The sequence below is a fragment of the Triturus cristatus genome, chromosome 11 (assembly GCF_964204655.1).
Source record: "Triturus cristatus chromosome 11, aTriCri1.1, whole genome shotgun sequence".
NCBI lineage: Eukaryota > Metazoa > Chordata > Amphibia > Caudata > Salamandridae > Triturus > Triturus cristatus.
In genome coordinates, this window is record NC_140594.1 from 1141303500 (window position 1) to 1141327491 (window position 23992).

Below are 23992 nucleotides of genomic sequence, written 5' to 3' on the forward strand. Positions count from 1 at the left end.
CAATGACTATCTTGCACCAGTTTCAATGGTGCATTTGGTTTAGATACCAACATGAAAAGCAGTAGAAAGTTTCTTGTAGAGGGTAAGGAACTGGGGATTGAAACCAAGGCCAAATCTGTGCAGAAGAGAAGAAATGGAAAGCAGTAGTACAAATAGTGGAAATGAACATATTTAGGCAGCATTGGAAGCAAAGCAGCGAAGAGAAAGAGAGTGCCTTCCATGAAATGCCCAGGAGAATGATAAGAGCAGAACGAAAAGGCAAAAATGACATTCAAAGCATAACCAGAAAAACGTGTGACGGTCCCACCAGTCATTTACGCTTATAATTGGGTATCTTTACTTTCAAAGTATGGGGTTGATCCTTTGGCGATCACTCTCTTGTATTTCAGCAGAGACAGATAGTTGAGAAGTCTTTTCTCACATAGCTAGCACAAGCCTGCGCTTTTCCTTGCTGGTAGCGTGGAAATGACAGATTGGTCCTCAGAAGAAAAAACAAGAAATATTATAGCAGAGGATGGTTTCGATCCATCGACCTCTGGGTTATGGGCCCAGCACGCTTCCGCTGCGCCACTCTGCTCCCTTGTAAAAGTGTTCTCTTTATGCAGAGGAGGAGCTTTCAGCGAAGTGGCGAGGGATTGGTGGGTCTCGCTCCTCATTTGCCTAAGCATGCTGCAATGTATGCTGGGTGCAGAAAATCTTCATCTTCTCGTCTCACAGTCAGTCATAACTGAAAGTGCAGACCCTCTTGGGAACTAGCAGTTTCAGGCCTTTACCAAGATAGCAGCTCTCTAACCCTCTCCTCTCTCTTTGATCCTAGCGCTAGCATGCTCAGGATTTGATTTTAACTGGGAGCCAGAGATCTACCCGGTGAGGGCTTGCCTGGTGTGAGGCTTTTGAGCGTTTGGGAGCGTTCGGGACGTGAGGACATTGGACAGGAAATGTTGCCATCTTGAAATATCCAACCTTCCTGCTGTCGTGAGAGGCTCTTTCCATGGACATCTGCCTCTTGGAGTCCTCTCAACTTGCTCTCTGATATAACATTTTGTGAGCTGCAGTTACATCCGATGGCTACAAGGTGGCGCTGCATTCAGGTGAGAGAACAAGTGTGCACAAAATCGTTGGGGACTTTTGCCAGATTCATCGGTGGATCTTGCCTACTTTTATTCACATGCTAGATATTGCCTAGAAATGCTTTTTAATATAGAGATGCTAGAGTTAGAATGTCTGGTCGGGGTTCAGCCCTTTCATTGTCTACCGCCCGCAACATATTTATTACCAGCACATGTGAGTGGTGACTCTGCTTTTTGGAAAATAGCATCTAATAGGACAATGAATGTAGCAGATGGGGCGATCGAGATGCCTGCCTAAGTATTTCATTATTTTTTTAATTTAACGTCTGATTAATCTGTTCATGATATTTCCGTTTTGTGACATGTTGCATTAAAACAAATCCTGCTTGGAGAACATATAAAAATTTGCACTGCATTGGCCGGGAATCGAACCCGGGTCAACTGCTTGGGAAGCAGCTATGCTCACCACTATACCACCAACGCCCTATGATGTGGTTGCTCTCGGTTCTAAAGATTACAACCCCGAGTTCAATGACTATCTTGCACCAGTTTCAATGGTGCATTTGGTTTAGATACCAACATGAAAAGCAGTAGAAAGTTTCTTGTAGAGGGTAAGGAACTGGGGATTGAAACCAAGGCCAAATCTGTGCAGAAGAGAAGAAATGGAAAGCAGTAGTACAAATAGTGGAAATGAACATATTTAGGCAGCATTGGAAGCAAAGCAGCGAAGAGAAAGAGAGTGCCTTCCATGAAATGCCCAGGAGAATGATAAGAGCAGAACGAAAAGGCAAGAATGACATTCAAAGCATGCCCAGAAAAACGTGTGACGGTCCCACCAGTCATTTATGCTTATAATTGGGTATCTTTACTTTCAAAGTATGGGGTTGATCCTTTGGCGATCACTCTCTTGTATTTCAGCAGAGACAGATAGTTGAGAAGTCTTTTCTCACATAGCTAGCACAAGCCTGCGCTTTTCCTTGCTGGTAGCGTGGAAATGACAGATTGGTTCTCAGAAGAAAAAACAAGAAATATTATAGCAGAGGATGGTTTCGATCCATCGACCTCTGGGTTATGGGCCCAGCACGCTTCCGCTGCGCCACTCTGCTCCCTTGTAAAAGTTTTCTCTTTATGCAGAGGAGGAGCTTTCAGGGAAGTGGCGAGGGATTGGTGGGTCTCGCTCCTCATTTGCCTAAGCATGCTGCAATGTATGCTGGGTGCAGAAAATCTTCATCTTCTCGTCTCACAGTCAGTCATAACTGAAAGTGCAGACCCTCTTGGGAACTAGCAGTTTCAGGCCTTTACCAAGATAGCAGCTCTCTAACCCTCTCCTCTCTCTTTGATCCTAGCACTAGCATGCTCAGGATTTGATTTTAACTGGGAGCCAGAGATCTACCCGGTGAGGGCTTGCCCGGTGTGAGGCTTTTGAGCGTTTGGGAGCGTTCGGGACGTGAGGACATTGGACAGGAAATGTTGCCATCTTGAAATATCCAACCTTCCTGCTGTCGTGAGAGGCTCTTTCCATGGACATCTGCCTCTTGGAGTCCTCTCAACTTGCTCTCTGATATAACATTTTGTGAGCTGCAGTTACATCCGATGGCTACAAGGTGGCGCTGCATTCAGGTGAGAGAACAAGTGTGCACAAAATCGTTGGGGACTTTTGCCAGATTCATCGGTGGATCTTGCCTACTTTTATTCACATGCTAGATATTGCCTAGAAATGCTTTTTAATATAGAGATGCTAGAGTTAGAATGTCTGGTCGGGGTTCAGCCCTTTCATTGTCTACCGCCCGCAACATATTTATTACCAGCACATGTGAGTGGTGACTCTGCTTTTTGGAAAATAGCATCTAATAGGACAATGAATGTAGCAGATGGGGCGATCGAGATGCCTGCCTAAGTATTTCATTATTTTTTTAATTTAACGTCTGATTAATCTGTTCATGATATTTCCGTTTTGTGACATGTTGCATTAAAACAAATCCTGCTTGGAGAACATATAAAAATTTGCACTGCATTGGCCGGGAATCGAACCCGGGTCAACTGCTTGGGAAGCAGCTATGCTCACCACTATACCACCAACGCCCTATGATGTGTTTGCTCTCGGTTCTAAAGATTACAACCCCGAGTTCAATGACTATCTTGCACCAGTTTCAATGGTGCATTTGGTTTAGATACCAACATGAAAAGCAGTAGAAAGTTTCTTGTAGAGGGTAAGGAACTGGGGATTGAAACCAAGGCCAAATCTGTGCAGAAGAGAAGAAATGGAAAGCAGTAGTACAAATAGTGGAAATGAACATATTTAGGCAGCATTGGAAGCAAAGCAGCGAAGAGAAAGAGAGTGCCTTCCATGAAATGCCCAGGAGAATGATAAGAGCAGAACGAAAAGGCAAGAATGACATTCAAAGCATGCCCAGAAAAACGTGTGACGGTCCCACCAGTCATTTATGCTTATAATTGGGTATCTTTACTTTCAAAGTATGGGGTTGATCCTTTGGCGATCACTCTCTTGTATTTCAGCAGAGACAGATAGTTGAGAAGTCTTTTCTCACATAGCTAGCACAAGCCTGCGCTTTTCCTTGCTGGTAGCGTGGAAATGACAGATTGGTTCTCAGAAGAAAAAACAAGAAATATTATAGCAGAGGATGGTTTCGATCCATCGACCTCTGGGTTATGGGCCCAGCACGCTTCCGCTGCGCCACTCTGCTCCCTTGTAAAAGTTTTCTCTTTATGCAGAGGAGGAGCTTTCAGGGAAGTGGCGAGGGATTGGTGGGTCTCGCTCCTCATTTGCCTAAGCATGCTGCAATGTATGCTGGGTGCAGAAAATCTTCATCTTCTCGTCTCACAGTCAGTCATAACTGAAAGTGCAGATCCTCTTGGGAACTAGCAGTTTCAGGCCTTTACCAAGATAGCAGCTCTCTAACCCTCTCCTCTCTCTTTGATCCTAGCACTAGCATGCTCAGGATTTGATTTTAACTGGGAGCCAGAGATCTACCCGGTGAGGGCTTGCCCGGTGTGAGGCTTTTGAGCGTTTGGGAGCGTTCGGGACGTGAGGACATTGGACAGGAAATGTTGCCATCTTGAAATATCCAACCTTCCTGCTGTCGTGAGAGGCTCTTTCCATGGACATCTGCCTCTTGGAGTCCTCTCAACTTGCTCTCTGATATAACATTTTGTGAGCTGCAGTTACATCCGATGGCTACAAGGTGGCGCTGCATTCAGGTGAGAGAACAAGTGTGCACAAAATCGTTGGGGACTTTTGCCAGATTCATCGGTGGATCTTGCCTACTTTTATTCACGTGCTAGATATTGCCTAGAAATGCTTTTTAATATAGAGATGCTAGAGTTAGAATGTCTGGTCGGGGTTCAGCCCTTTCATTGTCTACCGCCCGCAACATATTTATTACCAGCACATGTGAGTGGTAACTCTGCTTTTTGGAAAATAGCATCTAATAGGACAATGAATGTAGCAGATGGGGCGATCGGGATGCCTGCCTAAGTATTTCATTTTTTTTTTAATTTAACGTCTGATTAATCTGTTCATGATATTTCCGTTTTGTGACATGTTGCATTAAAACAAATCCTGCTTGGAGAACATATAAAAATTTGCACTGCATTGGCCGGGAATCGAACCCGGGTCAACTGCTTGGGAAGCAGCTATGCTCACCACTATACCACCAACGCCCTATGATGTGGGTGCTCTCGGTTCTAAAGATTACAACCCCGAGTTCAATGACTATCTTGCACCAGTTTCAATGGTGCATTTGGTTTAGATACCAACATGAAAAGCAGTAGAAAGTTTCTTGTAGAGGGTAAGGAACTGGGGATTGAAACCAAGGCCAAATCTGTGCAGAAGAGAAGAAATGGAAAGCAGTAGTACAAATAGTGGAAATGAACATATTTAGGCAGCATTGGAAGCAAAGCAGCGAAGAGAAAGAGAGTGCCTTCCATGAAATGCCCAGGAGAATGATAAGAGCAGAACGAAAAGGCAAGAATGACATTCAAAGCATGCCCAGAAAAACGTGTGACGGTCCCACCAGTCATTTATGCTTATAATTGGGTATCTTTACTTTCAAAGTATGGGGTTGATCCTTTGGCGATCACTCTCTTGTATTTCAGCAGAGACAGATAGTTGAGAAGTCTTTTCTCACATAGCTAGCACAAGCCTGCGCTTTTCCTTGCTGGTAGCGTGGAAATGACAGATTGGTTCTCAGAAGAAAAAACAAGAAATATTATAGCAGAGGATGGTTTCGATCCATCGACCTCTGGGTTATGGGCCCAGCACGCTTCCGCTGCGCCACTCTGCTCCCTTGTAAAAGTTTTCTCTTTATGCAGAGGAGGAGCTTTCAGGGAAGTGGCGAGGGATTGGTGGGTCTCGCTCCTCATTTGCCTAAGCATGCTGCAATGTATGCTGGGTGCAGAAAATCTTCATCTTCTCGTCTCACAGTCAGTCATAACTGAAAGTGCAGACCCTCTTGGGAACTAGCAGTTTCAGGCCTTTACCAAGATAGCAGCTCTCTAACCCTCTCCTCTCTCTTTGATCCTAGCACTAGCATGCTCAGGATTTGATTTTAACTGGGAGCCAGAGATCTACCCAGTGAGGGCTTGCCCGGTGTGAGGCTTTTGAGCGTTTGGGAGCGTTCGGGACGTGAGGACATTGGACAGGAAATGTTGCCATCTTGAAATATCCAACCTTCCTGCTGTCGTGAGAGGCTCTTTCCATGGACATCTGCCTCTTGGAGTCCTCTCAACTTGCTCTCTGATATAACATTTTGTGAGCTGCAGTTACATCCGATGGCTACAAGGTGGCGCTGCATTCAGGTGAGAGAACAAGTGTGCACAAAATCGTTGGGGACTTTTGCCAGATTCATCGGTGGATCTTGCCTACTTTTATTCACGTGCTAGATATTGCCTAGAAATGCTTTTTAATATAGAGATGCTAGAGTTAGAATGTCTGGTCGGGGTTCAGCCCTTTCATTGTCTACCGCCCGCAACATATTTATTACCAGCACATGTGAGTGGTAACTCTGCTTTTTGGAAAATAGCATCTAATAGGACAATGAATGTAGCAGATGGGGCGATCGGGATGCCTGCCTAAGTATTTCATTTTTTTTTTAATTTAACGTCTGATTAATCTGTTCATGATATTTCCGTTTTGTGACATGTTGCATTAAAACAAATCCTGCTTGGAGAACATATAAAAATTTGCACTGCATTGGCCGGGAATCGAACCCGGGTCAACTGCTTGGGAAGCAGCTATGCTCACCACTATACCACCAACGCCCTATGATGTGGGTGCTCTCGGTTCTAAAGATTACAACCCCGAGTTCAATGACTATCTTGCACCAGTTTCAATGGTGCATTTGGTTTAGATACCAACATGAAAAGCAGTAGAAAGTTTCTTGTAGAGGGTAAGGAACTGGGGATTGAAACCAAGGCCAAATCTGTGCAGAAGAGAAGAAATGGAAAGCAGTAGTACAAATAGTGGAAATGAACATATTTAGGCAGCATTGGAAGCAAAGCAGCGAAGAGAAAGAGAGTGCCTTCCATGAAATGCCCAGGAGAATGATAAGAGCAGAACGAAAAGGCAAGAATGACATTCAAAGCATGCCCAGAAAAACGTGTGACGGTCCCACCAGTCATTTATGCTTATAATTGGGTATCTTTACTTTCAAAGTATGGGGTTGATCCTTTGGCGATCACTCTCTTGTATTTCAGCAGAGACAGATAGTTGAGAAGTCTTTTCTCACATAGCTAGCACAAGCCTGCGCTTTTCCTTGCTGGTAGCGTGGAAATGACAGATTGGTCCTCAGAAGAAAAAACAAGAAATATTATAGCAGAGGATGGTTTCGATCCATCGACCTCTGGGTTATGGGCCCAGCACGCTTCCGCTGCGCCACTCTGCTTCCTTGTAAAAGTCTTCTCTTTATGCAGAGGAGGAGCTTTCAGCGAAGTGGCGAGGGATTGGTGGGTCTCGCTCCTCATTTGCCTAAGCATGCTGCAATGTATGCTGGGTGCAGAAAATCTTCATCTTCTCGTCTCACAGTCAGTCATAACTGAAAGTGCAGACCCTCTTGGGAACTAGCAGTTTCAGGCCTTTACCAAGATAGCAGCTCTCTAACCCTCTCCTCTCTCTTTGATCGTAGCGCTAGCATGCTCAGGATTTGATTTTAACTGGGAGCCAGAGATCTACCCGGTGAGGGCTTGCCCGGTGTGAGGCTTTTGAGCGTTTGGGAGCGTTCGGGACGTGAGGACGTTGGACAGGAAATGTTGCCATCTTGAAATATCCAACCTTCCTGCTGTCGTGAGAGGCTCTTTCCATGGACATCTGCCTCTTGGAGTCCTCTCAACTTGCTCTCTGATATAACATTTTGTGAGCTGCAGTTACATCCGATGGCTACAAGGTGGCGCTGCATTCAGGTGAGAGAACAAGTGTGCACAAAATCGTTGGGGACTTTTGCCAGATTCATCGGTGGATCTTGCCTACTTTTATTCACATGCTAGATATTGCCTAGAAATGCTTTTTAATATAGAGATGCTAGAGTTAGAATGTCTGGTCGGGGTTCAGCCCTTTCATTGTCTACCGCCCGCAACATATTTATTACCAGCACATGTGAGTGGTGACTCTGCTTTTTGGAAAATAGCATCTAATAGGACAATGAATGTAGCAGATGGGGCGATCGAGATGCCTGCCTAAGTATTTCATTTTTTTTTTAATTTAACGTCTGATTAATCTGTTCATGATATTTCCGTTTTGTGACATGTTGCATTAAAACAAATCCTGCTTGGAGAACATATAAAAATTTGCACTGCATTGGCCGGGAATCGAACCCGGGTCAACTGCTTGGGAAGCAGCTATGCTCACCACTATACCACCAACGCCCTATGATGTGGTTGCTCTCGGTTCTAAAGATTACAATCCCGAGTTCAATGACTATCTTGCACCAGTTTCAATGGTGCATTTGGTTTAGATACCAACATGAAAAGCAGTAGAAAATTTCTTGTAGAGGGTAAGGAACTGGGGATTGAAACCAAGGCCAAATCTGTGCAGAAGAGAAGAAATGGAAAGCAGTAGTACAAATAGTGGAAATGAACATATTTAGGCAGCATTGGAAGCAAAGCAGCGAAGAGAAAGAGAGTGCCTTCCATGAAATGCCCAGGAGAATGATAAGAGCAGAACGAAAAGGCAAGAATGACATTCAAAGCATGCCCAGAAAAACGTGTGATGGTCCCACCAGTCATTTATGCTTATAATTGGGTATCTTTACTTTCAAAGTATGGGGTTGATCCTTTGGCGATCACTCTCTTGTATTTCAGCAGAGACAGATAGTTGAGAAGTCTTTTCTCACATAGCTAGCACAAGCCTGCGCTTTTCCTTGCTGGTAGCGTGGAAATGACAGATTGGTTCTCAGAAGAAAAAACAAGAAATATTATAGCAGAGGATGGTTTCGATCCATCGACCTATGGGTTATGGGCCCAGCACGCTTCCGCTGCGCCACTCTGCTCCCTTGTAAAAGTGTTCTCTTTATGCAGAGGAGGAGCTTTCAGCGAAGTGGCGAGGGATTGGTGGGTCTCGCTCCTCATTTGCCTAAGCATGCTGCAATGTATGCTGGGTGCAGAAAATCTTCATCTTCTCGTCTCACAGTCAGTCATAACTGAAAGTGCAGACCCTCTTGGGAACCAGCAGTTTCAGGCCTTTACCAAGATAGCAGCTCTCTAACCCTCTCCTCTCTCTTTGATCCTAGCGCTAGCATGCTCAGGATTTGATTTTAACTGGGAGCCAGATATCTACCCGGTGAGGGCTTGCCCGGTGTGAGGCTTTTGAGCGTTTGGGAGCGTTCGGGACGTGAGGACATTGGACAGGAAATGTTGCCATCTTGAAATATCCAACCTTCCTGCTGTCGTGAGAGGCTCTTTCCATGGACATCTGCCTCTTGGAGTCCTCTCAACTTGCTCTCTGATATAACATTTTGTGAGCTGCAGTTACATCCGATGGCTACAAGGTGGCGCTGCATTCAGGTGAGAGAACAAGTGTGCACAAAATCGTTGGGGACTTTTGCCAGATTCATCGGTGGATCTTGCCTACTTTTATTCACATGCTAGATATTGCCTAGAAATGCTTTTTAATATAGAGATGCTAGAGTTAGAATGTCTGGTCGAGGTTCAGCCCTTTCATTGTCTACCGCCCCCAACATATTTATTACCAGCACATGTGAGTGGTGACTCTGCTTTTTGGAAAATAGCATCTAATAGGACAATTAATGTAGCAGATGGGGCGATCGAGATGCCTGCCTAAGTATTTCATTTTTTTTTTAATTTAACGTCTGATTAATCTGTTCATGATATTTCTGTTTTGTGACATGTTGCATTAAAACAAATCCTGCTTGGAGAACATATAAAAATTTGCACTGCATTGGCCGGGAATCGAACCCGGGTCAACTTCTTGGGAAGCAGCTATGCTCACCACTATACCACCAACGCCCTATGATGTGGGTGCTCTCGGTTCTAAAGATTACAACCCCGAGTTCAATGACTATCTTGCACCAGTTTCAATGGTGCATTTGGTTTAGATACCAACATGAAAAGCAGTAGAAAGTTTCTTGTAGAGGGTAAGGAACTGGGGATTGAAACCAAGGCCAAATCTGTGCAGAAGAGAAGAAATGGAAAGCAGTAGTACAAATAGTGGAAATGAACATATTTAGGCAGCATTGGAAGCAAAGCAGCGAAGAGAAAGAGAGTGCCTTCCATGAAATGCCCAGGAGAATGATAAGAGCAGAACGAAAAGGCAAAAATGACATTCAAAGCATAACCAGAAAAAAGTGTGACGGTCCCACCAGTCATTTACGCTTATAATTGGGTATCTTTACTTTCAAAGTATGGGGTTGATCCTTTGGCGATCACTCTCTTGTATTTCAGCAGAGACAGATAGTTGAGAAGTCTTTTCTCACATAGCTAGCACAAGCCTGCGCTTTTCCTTGCTGGTAGCGTGGAAATGACAGATTGGTCCTCAGAAGAAAAAACAAGAAATATTATAGCAGAGGATGGTTTCGATCCATCGACCTCTGGGTTATGGGCCCAGCACGCTTCCGCTGCGCCACTCTGCTCCCTTGTAAAAGTGTTCTCTTTATGCAGAGGAGGAGCTTTCAGCGAAGTGGCGAGGGATTGGTGGGTCTCGCTCCTCATTTGCCTAAGCATGCTGCAATGTATGCTGGGTGCAGAAAATCTTCATCTTCTCGTCTCACAGTCAGTCATAACTGAAAGTGCAGACCCTCTTGGGAACTAGCAGTTTCAGGCCTTTACCAAGATAGCAGCTCTCTAACCCTCTCCTCTCTCTTTGATCCTAGCGCTAGCATGCTCAGGATTTGATTTTAACTGGGAGCCAGAGATCTACCCGGTGAGGGCTTGCCTGGTGTGAGGCTTTTGAGCGTTTGGGAGCGTTCGGGACGTGAGGACATTGGACAGGAAATGTTGCCATCTTGAAATATCCAACCTTCCTGCTGTCGTGAGAGGCTCTTTCCATGGACATCTGCCTCTTGGAGTCCTCTCAACTTGCTCTCTGATATAACATTTTGTGAGCTGCAGTTACATCCGATGGCTACAAGGTGGCGCTGCATTCAGGTGAGAGAACAAGTGTGCACAAAATCGTTGGGGACTTTTGCCAGATTCATCGGTGGATCTTGCCTACTTTTATTCACATGCTAGATATTGCCTAGAAATGCTTTTTAATATAGAGATGCTAGAGTTAGAATGTCTGGTCGGGGTTCAGCCCTTTCATTGTCTACCGCCCGCAACATATTTATTACCAGCACATGTGAGTGGTGACTCTGCTTTTTGGAAAATAGCATCTAATAGGACAATGAATGTAGCAGATGGGGCGATCGAGATGCCTGCCTAAGTATTTCATTATTTTTTTAATTTAACGTCTGATTAATCTGTTCATGATATTTCCGTTTTGTGACATGTTGCATTAAAACAAATCCTGCTTGGAGAACATATAAAAATTTGCACTGCATTGGCCGGGAATCGAACCCGGGTCAACTGCTTGGGAAGCAGCTATGCTCACCACTATACCACCAACGCCCTATGATGTGGTTGCTCTCGGTTCTAAAGATTACAACCCCGAGTTCAATGACTATCTTGCACCAGTTTCAATGGTGCATTTGGTTTAGATACCAACATGAAAAGCAGTAGAAAGTTTCTTGTAGAGGGTAAGGAACTGGGGATTGAAACCAAGGCCAAATCTGTGCAGAAGAGAAGAAATGGAAAGCAGTAGTACAAATAGTGGAAATGAACATATTTAGGCAGCATTGGAAGCAAAGCAGCGAAGAGAAAGAGAGTGCCTTCCATGAAATGCCCAGGAGAATGATAAGAGCAGAACGAAAAGGCAAGAATGACATTCAAAGCATGCCCAGAAAAACGTGTGACGGTCCCACCAGTCATTTATGCTTATAATTGGGTATCTTTACTTTCAAAGTATGGGGTTGATCCTTTGGCGATCACTCTCTTGTATTTCAGCAGAGACAGATAGTTGAGAAGTCTTTTCTCACATAGCTAGCACAAGCCTGCGCTTTTCCTTGCTGGTAGCGTGGAAATGACAGATTGGTTCTCAGAAGAAAAAACAAGAAATATTATAGCAGAGGATGGTTTCGATCCATCGACCTCTGGGTTATGGGCCCAGCACGCTTCCGCTGCGCCACTCTGCTCCCTTGTAAAAGTTTTCTCTTTATGCAGAGGAGGAGCTTTCAGGGAAGTGGCGAGGGATTGGTGGGTCTCGCTCCTCATTTGCCTAAGCATGCTGCAATGTATGCTGGGTGCAGAAAATCTTCATCTTCTCGTCTCACAGTCAGTCATAACTGAAAGTGCAGACCCTCTTGGGAACTAGCAGTTTCAGGCCTTTACCAAGATAGCAGCTCTCTAACCCTCTCCTCTCTCTTTGATCCTAGCACTAGCATGCTCAGGATTTGATTTTAACTGGGAGCCAGAGATCTACCCGGTGAGGGCTTGCCCGGTGTGAGGCTTTTGAGCGTTTGGGAGCGTTCGGGACGTGAGGACATTGGACAGGAAATGTTGCCATCTTGAAATATCCAACCTTCCTGCTGTCGTGAGAGGCTCTTTCCATGGACATCTGCCTCTTGGAGTCCTCTCAACTTGCTCTCTGATATAACATTTTGTGAGCTGCAGTTACATCCGATGGCTACAAGGTGGCGCTGCATTCAGGTGAGAGAACAAGTGTGCACAAAATCGTTGGGGACTTTTGCCAGATTCATCGGTGGATCTTGCCTACTTTTATTCACGTGCTAGATATTGCCTAGAAATGCTTTTTAATATAGAGATGCTAGAGTTAGAATGTCTGGTCGGGGTTCAGCCCTTTCATTGTCTACCGCCCGCAACATATTTATTACCAGCACATGTGAGTGGTAACTCTGCTTTTTGGAAAATAGCATCTAATAGGACAATGAATGTAGCAGATGGGGCGATCGGGATGCCTGCCTAAGTATTTCATTTTTTTTTTAATTTAACGTCTGATTAATCTGTTCATGATATTTCCGTTTTGTGACATGTTGCATTAAAACAAATCCTGCTTGGAGAACATATAAAAATTTGCACTGCATTGGCCGGGAATCGAACCCGGGTCAACTGCTTGGGAAGCAGCTATGCTCACCACTATACCACCAACGCCCTATGATGTGGGTGCTCTCGGTTCTAAAGATTACAACCCCGAGTTCAATGACTATCTTGCACCAGTTTCAATGGTGCATTTGGTTTAGATACCAACATGAAAAGCAGTAGAAAGTTTCTTGTAGAGGGTAAGGAACTGGGGATTGAAACCAAGGCCAAATCTGTGCAGAAGAGAAGAAATGGAAAGCAGTAGTACAAATAGTGGAAATGAACATATTTAGGCAGCATTGGAAGCAAAGCAGCGAAGAGAAAGAGAGTGCCTTCCATGAAATGCCCAGGAGAATGATAAGAGCAGAACGAAAAGGCAAGAATGACATTCAAAGCATGCCCAGAAAAACGTGTGACGGTCCCACCAGTCATTTATGCTTATAATTGGGTATCTTTACTTTCAAAGTATGGGGTTGATCCTTTGACGATCACTCTCTTGTATTTCAGCAGAGACAGATAGTTGAGAAGTCTTTTCTCACATAGCTAGCACAAGCCTGCGCTTTTCCTTGCTGGTAGCGTGGAAATGACAGATTGGTTCTCAGAAGAAAAAACAAGAAATATTATAGCAGAGGATGGTTTCGATCCATCGACCTCTGGGTTATGGGCCCAGCACGCTTCCGCTGCGCCACTCTGCTCCCTTGTAAAAGTTTTCTCTTTATGCAGAGGAGGAGCTTTCAGGGAAGTGGCGAGGGATTGGTGGGTCTCGCTCCTCATTTGCCTAAGCATGCTGCAATGTATGCTGGGTGCAGAAAATCTTCATCTTCTCGTCTCACAGTCAGTCATAACTGAAAGTGCAGACCCTCTTGGGAACTAGCAGTTTCAGGCCTTTACCAAGATAGCAGCTCTCTAACCCTCTCCTCTCTCTTTGATCCTAGCACTAGCATGCTCAGGATTTGATTTTAACTGGGAGCCAGAGATCTACCCAGTGAGGGCTTGCCCGGTGTGAGGCTTTTGAGCGTTTGGGAGCGTTCGGGACGTGAGGACATTGGACAGGAAATGTTGCCATCTTGAAATATCCAACCTTCCTGCTGTCGTGAGAGGCTCTTTCCATGGACATCTGCCTCTTGGAGTCCTCTCAACTTGCTCTCTGATATAACATTTTGTGAGCTGCAGTTACATCCGATGGCTACAAGGTGGCGCTGCATTCAGGTGAGAGAACAAGTGTGCACAAAATCGTTGGGGACTTTTGCCAGATTCATCGGTGGATCTTGCCTACTTTTATTCACGTGCTAGATATTGCCTAGAAATGCTTTTTAATATAGAGATGCTAGAGTTAGAATGTCTGGTCGGGGTTCAGCCCTTTCATTGTCTACCGCCCGCAACATATTTATTACCAGCACATGTGAGTGGTAACTCTGCTTTTTGGAAAATAGCATCTAATAGGACAATGAATGTAGCAGATGGGGCGATCGGGATGCCTGCCTAAGTATTTCATTTTTTTTTTAATTTAACGTCTGATTAATCTGTTCATGATATTTCCGTTTTGTGACATGTTGCATTAAAACAAATCCTGCTTGGAGAACATATAAAACTTTGCACTGCATTGGCCGGGAATCGAACCCGGGTCAACTGCTTGGGAAGCAGCTATGCTCACCACTATACCACCAACGCCCTATGATGTGGGTGCTCTCGGTTCTAAAGATTACAACCCCGAGTTCAATGACTATCTTGCACCAGTTTCAATGGTGCATTTGGTTTAGATACCAACATGAAAAGCAGTAGAAAGTTTCTTGTAGAGGGTAAGGAACTGGGGATTGAAACCAAGGCCAAATCTGTGCAGAAGAGAAGAAATGGAAAGCAGTAGTACAAATAGTGGAAATGAACATATTTAGGCAGCATTGGAAGCAAAGCAGCGAAGAGAAAGAGAGTGCCTTCCATGAAATGCCCAGGAGAATGATAAGAGCAGAACGAAAAGGCAAGAATGACATTCAAAGCATGCCCAGAAAAACGTGTGACGGTCCCACCAGTCATTTATGCTTATAATTGGGTATCTTTACTTTCAAAGTATGGGGTTGATCCTTTGGCGATCACTCTCTTGTATTTCAGCAGAGACAGATAGTTGAGAAGTCTTTTCTCACATAGCTAGCACAAGCCTGCGCTTTTCCTTGCTGGTAGCGTGGAAATGACAGATTGGTCCTCAGAAGAAAAAACAAGAAATATTATAGCAGAGGATGGTTTCAATCCATTGACCTCTGGGTTATGGGCCCAGCACGCTTCCGCTGCGCCACTCTGCTTCCTTGTAAAAGTGTTCTCTTTATGCAGAGGAGGAGCTTTCAGCGAAGTGGCGAGGGATTGGTGGGTCTCGCTCCTCATTTGCCTAAGCATGCTGCAATGTATGCTGGGTGCAGAAAATCTTCATCTTCTCGTCTCACAGTCAGTCATAACTGAAAGTGCAGACCCTCTTGGGAACTAGCAGTTTCAGGCCTTTACCAAGATAGCAGCTCTCTAACCCTCTCCTCTCTCTTTGATCGTAGCGCTAGCATGCTCAGGATTTGATTTTAACTGGGAGCCAGAGATCTACCCGGTGAGGGCTTGCCCGGTGTGAGGCTTTTGAGCGTTTGGGAGCGTTCGGGACGTGAGGACGTTGGACAGGAAATGTTGCCATCTTGAAATATCCAACCTTCCTGCTGTCGTGAGAGGCTCTTTCCATGGACATCTGCCTCTTGGAGTCCTCTCAACTTGCTCTCTGATATAACATTTTGTGAGCTGCAGTTACATCCGATGGCTACAAGGTGGCGCTGCATTCAGGTGAGAGAACAAGTGTGCACAAAATCGTTGGGGACTTTTGCCAGATTCATCGGTGGATCTTGCCTACTTTTATTCACATGCTAGATATTGCCTAGAAATGCTTTTTAATATAGAGATGCTAGAGTTAGAATGTCTGGTCGGGGTTCAGCCCTTTCATTGTCTACCGCCCGCAACATATTTATTACCAGCACATGTGAGTGGTGACTCTGCTTTTTGGAAAATAGCATCTAATAGGACAATGAATGTAGCAGATGGGGCGATCGAGATGCCTGCCTAAGTATTTCATTTTTTTTTTCAATTTAACGTCTGATTAATCTGTTCATGATATTTCCGTTTTGTGACATGTTGCATTAAAACAAATCCTGCTTGGAGAACATATAAAAATTTGCACTGCATTGGCCGGGAATCGAACCCGGGTCAACTGCTTGGGAAGCAGCTATGCTCACCACTATACCACCAACGCCCTATGATGTGGTTGCTCTCGGTTCTAAAGATTACAATCCCGAGTTCAATGACTATCTTGCACCAGTTTCAATGGTGCATTTGGTTTAGATATCAACATGAAAAGCAGTAGAAAGTTTCTTGTAGAGGGTAAGGAACTGGGGATTGAAACCAAGGCCAAATCTGTGCAGAAGAGAAGAAATGGAAAGCAGTAGTACAAATAGTGGAAATGAACATATTTAGGCAGCATTGGAAGCAAAGCAGCGAAGAGAAAGAGAGTGCCTTCCATGAAATGCCCAGGAGAATGATAAGAGCAGAACGAAAAGGCAAGAATGACATTCAAAGCATGCCCAGAAAAACGTGTGATGGTCCCACCAGTCATTTATGCTTATAATTGGGTATCTTTACTTTCAAAGTATGGGGTTGATCCTTTGGCGATCACTCTCTTGTATTTCAGCAGAGACAGATAGTTGAGAAGTCTTTTCTCACATAGCTAGCACAAGCCTGCGCTTTTCCTTGCTGGTAGCGTGGAAATGACAGATTGGTTCTCAGAAGAAAAAACAAGAAATATTATAGCAGAGGATGGTTTCGATCCATCGACCTATGGGTTATGGGCCCAGCACGCTTCTGCTGCGCCACTCTGCTCCCTTGTAAAAGTGTTCTCTTTATGCAGAGGAGGAGCTTTCAGCGAAGTGGCGAGGGATTGGTGGGTCTCGCTCCTCATTTGCCTAAGCATGCTGCAATGTATGCTGGGTGCAGAAAATCTTCATCTTCTCGTCTCACAGTCAGTCATAACTGAAAGTGCAGACCCTCTTGGGAACCAGCAGTTTCAGGCCTTTACCAAGATAGCAGCTCTCTAACCCTCTCCTCTCTCTTTGATCCTAGCGCTAGCATGCTCAGGATTTGATTTTAACTGGGAGCCAGATATCTACCCGGTGAGGGCTTGCCCGGTGTGAGGCTTTTGAGCGTTTGGGAGCGTTCGGGACGTGAGGACATTGGACAGGAAATGTTGCCATCTTGAAATATCCAACCTTCCTGCTGTCGTGAGAGGCTCTTTCCATGGACATCTGCCTCTTGGAGTCCTCTCAACTTGCTCTCTGATATAACATTTTGTGAGCTGCAGTTACATCCGATGGCTACAAGGTGGCGCTGCATTCAGGTGAGAGAACAAGTGTGCACAAAATCGTTGGGGACTTTTGCCAGATTCATCGGTGGATCTTGCCTACTTTTATTCACATGCTAGATATTGCCTAGAAATGCTTTTTAATATAGAGATGCTAGAGTTAGAATGTCTGGTCGAGGTTCAGCCCTTTCATTGTCTACCGCCCCCAACATATTTATTACCAGCACATGTGAGTGGTGACTCTGCTTTTTGGAAAATAGCATCTAATAGGACAATTAATGTAGCAGATGGGGCGATCGAGATGCCTGCCTAAGTATTTCATTTTTTTTTTAATTTAACGTCTGATTAATCTGTTCATGATATTTCTGTTTTGTGACATGTTGCATTAAAACAAATCCTGCTTGGAGAACATATAAAAATTTGCACTGCATTGGCCGGGAATCGAACCCGGGTCAACTGCTTGGGAAGCAGCTATGCTCACCACTATACCACCAACGCCCTATGATGTGGGTGCTCTCGGTTCTAAAGATTACAACCCCGAGTTCAATGACTATCTTGCACCAGTTTCAATGGTGCATTTGGTTTAGATACCAACATGAAAAGCAGTAGAAAGTTTCTTGTAGAGGGTAAGGAACTGGGGATTGAAACCAAGGCCAAATCTGTGCAGAAGAGAAGAAATGGAAAGCAGTAGTACAAATAGTGGAAATGAACATATTTAGGCAGCATTGGAAGCAAAGCAGCGAAGAGAAAGAGAGTGCCTTCCATGAAATGCCCAGGAGAATGATAAGAGCAGAACGAAAAGGCAAAAATGACATTCAAAGCATGCCCAGAAAAACGTGTGACGGTCCCACCAGTCATTTACGCTTATAATTGGGTATCTTTACTTTCAAAGTATGGGGTTGATCCTTTGGCGATCACTCTCTTGTATTTCAGCAGAGACAGATAGTTGAGAAGTCTTTTCTCACATAGCTAGCACAAGCCTGCGCTTTTCCTTGCTGGTAGCGTGGAAATGACAGATTGGTCCTCAGAAGAAAAAACAAGAAATATTATAGCAGAGGATGGTTTCGATCCATCGACCTCTGGGTTATGGGCCCAGCACGCTTCCGCTGCGCCACTCTGCTCCCTTGTAAAAGTGTTCTCTTTATGCAGAGGAGGAGCTTTCAGCGAAGTGGCGAGGGATTGGTGGGTCTCGCTCCTCATTTGCCTAAGCATGCTGCAATGTATGCTGGGTGCAGAAAATCTTCATCTTCTCGTCTCACAGTCAGTCATAACTGAAAGTGCAGACCCTCTTGGGAACTAGCAGTTTCAGGCCTTTACCAAGATAGCAGCTCTCTAACCCTCTCCTCTCTCTTTGATCCTAGCGCTAGCATGCTCAGGATTTGATTTTAACTGGGAGCCAGAGATCTACCCGGTGAGGGCTTGCCTGGTGTGAGGCTTTTGAGCGTTTGGGAGCGTTCGGGACGTGAGGACATTGGACAGGAAATGTTGCCATCTTGAAATATCCAACCTTCCTGCTGTCGTGAGAGGCTCTTTCCATGGACATCTGCCTCTTGGAGTCCTCTCAACTTGCTCTCTGATATAACATTTTGTGAGCTGCAGTTACATCCGATGGCTACAAGGTGGCGCTGCATTCAGGTGAGAGAACAAGTGTGCACAAAATCGTTGGGGACTTTTGCCAGATTCATCGGTGGATCTTGCCTACTTTTATTCACATGCTAGATATTGCCTAGAAATGCTTTTTAATATAGAGATGCTAGAGTTAGAATGTCTGGTCGGGGTTCAGCCCTTTCATTGTCTACCGCCCGCAACATATTTATTACCAGCACATGTGAGTGGTGACTCTGCTTTTTGGAAAATAGCATCTAATAGGACAATGAATGTAGCAGATGGGGCGATCGAGATGCCTGCCTAAGTATTTCATTATTTTTTTAATTTAACGTCTGATTAATCTGTTCATGATATTTCCGTTTTGTGACATGTTGCATTAAAACAAATCCTGCTTGGAGAACATATAAAAATTTGCACTGCATTGGCCGGGAATCGAACCCGGGTCAACTGCTTGGGAAGCAGCTATGCTCACCACTATACCACCAACGCCCTATGATGTGGTTGCTCTCGGTTCTAAAGATTACAACCCCGAGTTCAATGACTATCTTGCACCAGTTTCAATGGTGCATTTGGTTTAGATACCAACATGAAAAGCAGTAGAAAGTTTCTTGTAGAGGGTAAGGAACTGGGGATTGAAACCAAGGCCAAATCTGTGCAGAAGAGAAGAAATGGAAAGCAGTAGTACAAATAGTGGAAATGAACATATTTAGGCAGCATTGGAAGCAAAGCAGCGAAGAGAAAGAGAGTGCCTTCCATGAAATGCCCAGGAGAATGATAAGAGCAGAACGAAAAGGCAAGAATGACATTCAAAGCATGCCCAGAAAAACGTGTGACGGTCCCACCAGTCATTTATGCTTATAATTGGGTATCTTTACTTTCAAAGTATGGGGTTGATCCTTTGGCGATCACTCTGTTGTGTTTCAGCAGAGACAGATAGTTGAGAAGTCTTTTCTCACATAGCTAGCACAAGCCTGCGCTTTTCCTTGCTTGTAGCGTGGAAATGACAGATTGGTTCTCAGAAGAAAAAACAAGAAATATTATAGCAGAGGATGGTTTCGATCCATCGACCTCTGGGTTATGGGCCCAGCACGCTTCCGCTGCGCCACTCTGCTCCCTTGTAAAAGTGTTCTCTTTATGCAGAGGAGGAGCTTTCAGCGAAGTGGCGAGGGATTGGTGGGTCTCGCTCCTCATTTGCCTAAGCATGCTGCAATGTATGCTGGGTGCAGAAAATCTTCATCTTCTCGTCTCACAGTCAGTCATAACTGAAAGTGCAGACCCTCTTGGGAACTAGCAGTTTCAGGCCTTTACCAAGATAGCAGCTCTCTAACCCTCTCCTCTCTCTTTGATCCTAGCGCTAGCATGCTCAGGATTTGATTTTAACTGGGAGCCAGAGATCTACCCGGTGAGGGCTTGCCTGGTGTGAGGCTTTTGAGCGTTTGGGAGCGTTCGGGACGTGAGGACATTGGACAGGAAATGTTGCCATCTTGAAATATCCAACCTTCCTGCTGTCGTGAGAGGCTCTTTCCATGGACATCTGCCTCTTGGAGTCCTCTCAACTTGCTCTCTGATATAACATTTTGTGAGCTGCAGTTACATCCGATGGCTACAAGGTGGCGCTGCATTCAGGTGAGAGAACAAGTGTGCAGAAAATCGTTGGGGACTTTTGCCAGTTTCATCGGTGGATCTTGCCTACTTTTATTCACATGCTAGATATTGCCTAGAAATGCTTTTTAATATAGAGATGCTAGAGTTAGAATGTCTGGTCGGGGTTCAGCCCTTTCATTGTCTACCGCCCGCAACATATTTATTACCAGCACATGTGAGTGGTGACTCTGCTTTTTGGAAAATAGCATCTAATAGGACAATGAATGTAGCAGATGGGGCGATCGAGATGCCTGCCTAAGTATTTCATTTTTTTTTTAATTTAACGTCTGATTAATCTGTTCATGATATTTCCGTTTTGTGACATGTTGCATTAAAACAAATCCTGCTTGGAGAACATATAAAAATTTGCACTGCATTGGCCGGGAATCGAACCCGGGTCAACTGCTTGGGAAGCAGCCATGCTCACCACTATACCACCAATGCCCTATGATGTGGTTGCTCTCGGTTCTAAAGATTACAACCCCGAGTTCAATGACTATCTTGCACCAGTTTCAATGGTGCATTTGGTTTAGATACCAACATGAAAAGCAGTAGAAAGTTTCTTGTAGAGGGTAAGGAACTGGGGATTGAAACCAAGGCCAAATCTGTGCAGAAGAGAAGAAATGGAAAGCAGTAGTACAAATAGTGGAAATGAACATATTTAGGCAGCATTGGAAGCAAAGCAGCGAAGAGAAAGAGAGTGCCTTCCATGAAATGCCCAGGAGAATGATAAGAGCAGAACGAAAAGGCAAGAATGACATTCAAAGCATGCCCAGAAAAACGTGTGACGGTCCCACCAGTCATTTATGCTTATAATTGGGTATCTTTACTTTCAAAGTATGGGGTTGATCCTTTGGCGATCACTCTCTTGTATTTCAGCAGAGACAGATAGTTGAGAAGTCTTTTCTCACATAGCTAGCACAAGCCTGCGCTTTTCCTTGCTGGTAGCGTGGAAATGACAGATTGGTTCTCAGAAGAAAAAACAAGAAATATTATAGCAGAGGATGGTTTCGATCCATCGACCTCTGGGTTATGGGCCCAGCTCGCTTCCGCTGCGCCACTCTGCTCCCTTATAAAAGTGTTCTCTTTATGCAGAGAAGGAGCTTTCAGCGAAGTGGCGAGGGATTGGTGGGTCTCGCTCCTCATTTGCCTAAGCATGCTGCAATGTATGCTGGGTGCAGAAAATCTTCATCTTCTCGTCTCACAGTCAGTCATAACTGAAAGTGCAGACCCTCTTGGGAACTAGCAGTTTCAGGCCTTTACCAAGATAGCAGCTCTCTAACCCTCTCCTCTCTCTTTGATCCTAGCGCTAGCATGCTCAGGATTTGATTTTAACTAGGAGCCAGAGATCTACCCGGTGAGGGCGAGGCTTTTGAGCGTTTGGGAGCGTTCGGGACGTGAGGACATTGGACAGGAAATGTTGCCATCTTGAAATATCCAACCTTCCTGCTGTCGTGAGAGGCTCTTTCCATGGACATCTGCCTCTTGGAGTCCTCTCAACTTGCTCTCTGATATAACATTTTGTGAGCTGCAGTTACATCCGATGGCTACAAGGTGGCGCTGCATTCAGGTGAGAGAACAAGTGTGCACAAAATCGTTGGGGACTTTTGCCAGATTCATCGGTGGATCTTGCCTACTTTTATTCACATGCTAGATATTGCCTAGAAATGCTTTTTAATATAGAGATGCTAGAGTTAGAATGTCTGGTCGGGGTTCAGCCCTTTCATTGTCTACCGCCCCCAACATATTTATTACCAGCACATGTGAGTGGTGACTCTGCTTTTTGGAAAATAGCATCTAATAGGACAATTAATGTAGCAGATGGGGCGATCGAGTTGCCTGCCTAAGTATTTCATTTTTTTTTTAATTTAACGTCTGATTAATCTGTTCATGATATTTCTGTTTTGTGACATGTTGCATTAAAACAAATCCTGCTTGGAGAACATATAAAAATTTGCACTGCATTGGCCGGGAATCGAACCCGGGTCAACTGCTTGGGAAGCAGCTATGCTCACCACTATACCACCAACGCCCTATGATGTGGGTGCTCTCGGTTCTAAAGATTACAACCCCGAGTTCAATGACTATCTTGCACCAGTTTCAATGGTGCATTTGGTTTAGATACCAACATGAAAAGCAGTAGAAAGTTTCTTGTAGAGGGTAAGGAACTGGGGATTGAAACCAAGGCCAAATCTGTGCAGAAGAGAAGAAATGGAAAGCAGTAGTACAAATAGTGGAAATGAACATATTTAGGCAGCATTGGAAGCAAAGCAGCGAAGAGAAAGAGAGTGCCTTCCATGAAATGCCCAGGAGAATGATAAGAGCAGAACGAAAAGGCAAAAATGACATTCAAAGCATGCCCAGAAAAACGTGTGACGGTCCCACCAGTCATTTATGCTTATAATTGGGTATCTTTACTTTCAAAGTATGGGGTTGATCCTTTGGCGATCACTCTCTTGTATTTCAGCAGAGACAGATAGTTGAGAAGTCTTTTCTCACATAGCTAGCACAAGCCTGCGCTTTTCCTTGCTGGTAGCGTGGAAATGACAGATTGGTCCTCAGAAGAAAAAACAAGAAATATTATAGCAGAGGATGGTTTCGATCCATCGACCTCTGGGTTATGGGCCCAGCACGCTTCCGCTGCGCCACTCTGCTCCCTTGTAAAAGTGTTCTCTTTATGCAGAGGAGGAGCTTTCAGCGAAGTGGCGAGGGATTGGTGGGTCTCGCTCCTCATTTGCCTAAGCATGCTGCAATGTATGCTGGGTGCAGAAAATCTTCATCTTCTCGTCTCACAGTCAGTCATAACTGAAAGTGCAGACCCTCTTGGGAACTAGCAGTTTCAGGCCTTTACCAAGATAGCAGCTCTCTAACCCTCTCCTCTCTCTTTGATCCTAGCGCTAGCATGCTCAGGATTTGATTTTAACTGGGAGCCAGAGATCTACCCGGTGAGGGCTTGCCTGGTGTGAGGCTTTTGAGCGTTTGGGAGCGTTCGGGACGTGAGGACATTGGACAGGAAATGTTGCCATCTTGAAATATCCAACCTTCCTGCTGTCGTGAGAGGCTCTTTCCATGGACATCTGCCTCTTGGAGTCCTCTCAACTTGCTCTCTGATATAACATTTTGTGAGCTGCAGTTACATCCGATGGCTACAAGGTGGCGCTGCATTCAGGTGAGAGAACAAGTGTGCACAAAATCGTTGGGGACTTTTGCCAGATTCATCGGTGGATCTTGCCTACTTTTATTCACATGCTAGATATTGCCTAGAAATGCTTTTTAATATAGAGATGCTAGAGTTAGAATGTCTGGTCGGGGGTTCAGCCCTTTCATTGTCTACCGCCCGCAACATATTTATTACCAGCACATGTGAGTGGTGACTCTGCTTTTTGGAAAATAGCATCTAATAGGACAATGAATGTAGCAGATGGGGCGATCGAGATGCCTGCCTAAGTATTTCATTATTTTTTTAATTTAACGTCTGATTAATCTGTTCATGATATTTCCGTTTTGTGACATGTTGCATTAAAACAAATCCTGCTTGGAGAACATATAAAAATTTGCACTGCATTGGCCGGGAATCGAACCCGGGTCAACTGCTTGGGAAGCAGCTATGCTCACCACTATACCACCAACGCCCTATGATGTGGGTGCTCTCGGTTCTAAAGATTACAACCCCGAGTTCAATGACTATCTTGCA

At 44.8% G+C, this 23992-nt stretch overlaps 14 non-coding genes across 14 annotated transcripts; all 14 read right to left on the bottom strand.

The window, feature by feature from the left end:
• Positions 1-1481: 1481 nt before the first annotated feature.
• TRNAG-CCC (transfer RNA glycine (anticodon CCC)) lies at positions 1482-1553 on the bottom strand. The gene has a single exon. It is a non-coding gene; the product is annotated as a tRNA-Gly (tRNA).
• Positions 1554-3080: 1527 nt separating this feature from the next.
• TRNAG-CCC (transfer RNA glycine (anticodon CCC)) lies at positions 3081-3152 on the bottom strand. The gene has a single exon. It is a non-coding gene; the product is annotated as a tRNA-Gly (tRNA).
• A 1527-nt stretch (positions 3153-4679) lies between these two features.
• Positions 4680-4751, bottom strand: TRNAG-CCC (transfer RNA glycine (anticodon CCC)). Its single transcript has one exon. It is a non-coding gene; the product is annotated as a tRNA-Gly (tRNA).
• Positions 4752-6278: 1527 nt separating this feature from the next.
• Positions 6279-6350, bottom strand: TRNAG-CCC (transfer RNA glycine (anticodon CCC)). The gene has a single exon. It is a non-coding gene; the product is annotated as a tRNA-Gly (tRNA).
• Positions 6351-7877: 1527 nt separating this feature from the next.
• Positions 7878-7949, bottom strand: TRNAG-CCC (transfer RNA glycine (anticodon CCC)). Its single transcript has one exon. It is a non-coding gene; the product is annotated as a tRNA-Gly (tRNA).
• A 3126-nt stretch (positions 7950-11075) lies between these two features.
• TRNAG-CCC (transfer RNA glycine (anticodon CCC)) lies at positions 11076-11147 on the bottom strand. The gene has a single exon. It is a non-coding gene; the product is annotated as a tRNA-Gly (tRNA).
• A 1527-nt stretch (positions 11148-12674) lies between these two features.
• Positions 12675-12746, bottom strand: TRNAG-CCC (transfer RNA glycine (anticodon CCC)). The gene has a single exon. It is a non-coding gene; the product is annotated as a tRNA-Gly (tRNA).
• Positions 12747-14273: 1527 nt separating this feature from the next.
• TRNAG-CCC (transfer RNA glycine (anticodon CCC)) lies at positions 14274-14345 on the bottom strand. The gene has a single exon. It is a non-coding gene; the product is annotated as a tRNA-Gly (tRNA).
• A 1528-nt stretch (positions 14346-15873) lies between these two features.
• TRNAG-CCC (transfer RNA glycine (anticodon CCC)) lies at positions 15874-15945 on the bottom strand. Its single transcript has one exon. It is a non-coding gene; the product is annotated as a tRNA-Gly (tRNA).
• A 1527-nt stretch (positions 15946-17472) lies between these two features.
• TRNAG-CCC (transfer RNA glycine (anticodon CCC)) lies at positions 17473-17544 on the bottom strand. Its single transcript has one exon. It is a non-coding gene; the product is annotated as a tRNA-Gly (tRNA).
• Positions 17545-19071: 1527 nt separating this feature from the next.
• TRNAG-CCC (transfer RNA glycine (anticodon CCC)) lies at positions 19072-19143 on the bottom strand. The gene has a single exon. It is a non-coding gene; the product is annotated as a tRNA-Gly (tRNA).
• Positions 19144-20670: 1527 nt separating this feature from the next.
• TRNAG-CCC (transfer RNA glycine (anticodon CCC)) lies at positions 20671-20742 on the bottom strand. The gene has a single exon. It is a non-coding gene; the product is annotated as a tRNA-Gly (tRNA).
• A 1516-nt stretch (positions 20743-22258) lies between these two features.
• On the bottom strand, positions 22259-22330 carry TRNAG-CCC (transfer RNA glycine (anticodon CCC)). Its single transcript has one exon. It is a non-coding gene; the product is annotated as a tRNA-Gly (tRNA).
• A 1528-nt stretch (positions 22331-23858) lies between these two features.
• On the bottom strand, positions 23859-23930 carry TRNAG-CCC (transfer RNA glycine (anticodon CCC)). The gene has a single exon. It is a non-coding gene; the product is annotated as a tRNA-Gly (tRNA).
• Positions 23931-23992: the final 62 nt, after the last annotated feature.